The sequence below is a fragment of the Mandrillus leucophaeus genome, unplaced genomic scaffold (assembly GCF_000951045.1).
Source record: "Mandrillus leucophaeus isolate KB7577 unplaced genomic scaffold, Mleu.le_1.0 Scaffold229, whole genome shotgun sequence".
Classification (NCBI taxonomy): domain Eukaryota; kingdom Metazoa; phylum Chordata; class Mammalia; order Primates; family Cercopithecidae; genus Mandrillus; species Mandrillus leucophaeus.
In genome coordinates, this window is record NW_012102354.1 from 1,495,437 (window position 1) to 1,497,328 (window position 1,892).

Sequence of the window (1,892 nt, forward strand, 5' to 3'; positions counted from 1 at the left end):
GGGGAAGAAAAAGAAAATTAATGATGCAAAGGAGAGAGGGAGACAATTGCTAGGGCCATATCTCTGAGCAGATGAGAGGAGAAGGGACCCAAGGCACCAGCAGAGGGACTGACAGACAAAAGCACAAACAGTTCATACACGGCAATGAGGCAAGACAGAGTCTATGGGTACAGATGAATGCAGGCCTATTATCTAAGGTGTTCTTTCTTAGTTTTCTTCCCAGAAGTGGAATGGGGGATTCAGAGACTTTTCACCGTCCCAGAGACAGAGAATCCTGTTTAAGGATACTTTATTACCAACTTTAATTTTCTTTTTTTTCCCTTGGGATTTTTTTGTTTGTTTGTTTTTGTTTTTGTCTTTTTTGAGAGGGAGTCTCACTCTGCCACCTAGGCTGAACTGCAGTGGTGCGATTTCAGCTCACTGCAACCTCTGCCTCCTGGGTTCAAGTGATTCTCCTGCCTCAGCCTCCCAATTAGCTAGGACTACAGGTGCCTGCCACTATGTCTGACCTATTTTTATATTTTCAGTAGAGACAGGGTTTCACCATGTTGGCCAGGCTGGCCTCAAACTCTTGACCTCAAGCGATCTGCCCACCTCGGTCTCCCAAAGTGCTGGGATTACAGGTGTGAGCCACTGCACCCAGCCTAATTTTATTTTCTTGAAAAGTTTGATCACTTCTTTTAATATGTGTTCTTTGCTGGCGGTTTTTTTTTTCTTTTTTCATGACAGAGGTTGCTGTGGATGTCACTGGTATTAATGCTTCAATATTAACTATACTGACTCAAAAAGGACATTATTGTGATTTTGGAATTGAGATGATCAATTCCCTCTAACAGGGAATAAATGGTTAAGGCAGCTCTGATTTGGGAAATCCATTTGTGAGCACTCTAGAATTCAGTTTCTTTTTCTGCTTTTCATCTCTGAGAGAGACACTATAGAGCTGTGAGTGGCCGGGCGGGGGTGGGAGATGCCACCACAGAGCAGTGCTTGTCCTTTTCCATAGAGTTTTATTTTGATATTTTCACACTGCTCAGAGAGAATTCCACCCAAAGGTCCTCAAGTGCCATGAAAAGGACAAGGAAAGAGCATCTTTGAACAGCGGCATTGTTAAATGCCAAGAGCCTGCCTCTCCAGTGGATAATTTTGAGATATTCTGAAACACTTTTCAAAGGCTTTGCTAAGTACTCATCGTGGAAAAGGACACATTCTATATTAAACTCACACTGGGATCAGAGATGGCCTTGGGTAAGATTGTGAACTAGATGATGTTTGTAGCCCTCTTTTTATTGCCTCTTCCTCCGTCAGTGATGCTCCAGCCCCTTCCCCCATACCTCCTCAAGGCTTTTAGGGTTTCTCCCCTTCCCTCGTTTTGCCTTATGTGATTGAGTGCCATGGAAGGGCAGATATCAGTAACTTAGATCTTGGTGTTCTGCTGCTGCAGGCTTTTCCAATGGAGCTACTTATTCCTCCAAACTCCACAGACCTTTAACTGCTTCTCTGCCTTCCGTGTGGCTGTCCTCCATCCTCCAGTCCACCCTTTGTGCTGCAGTCAGGAAAGGACACATTATCTTGCATTTGCTTACCAGTGAGCCTCAGCTTTCACCACAGCTTGCCTGATTCTCTCTCCTTTAGCCAAACCAAACAAACTGCTCTCATTTCCTCAAACCTATCATGTTCTCAAACCCCCCGTGTTCTCAAGCCCCAAGCTTTGGCTGATACAGTTCCCTCTCCCTGGAATATTCTTTCTTGCCCCCTTCCTCTGTCCCCTACTCATTCCACAGACCTCAGTTTAGGGGGCCAATTCTAAGAAGCCTTCCCTGGCCCTCCCCATTCAGGTTAGCTGAACCTCACAGGTATACACACACACACACACACACACACACACTGTATTG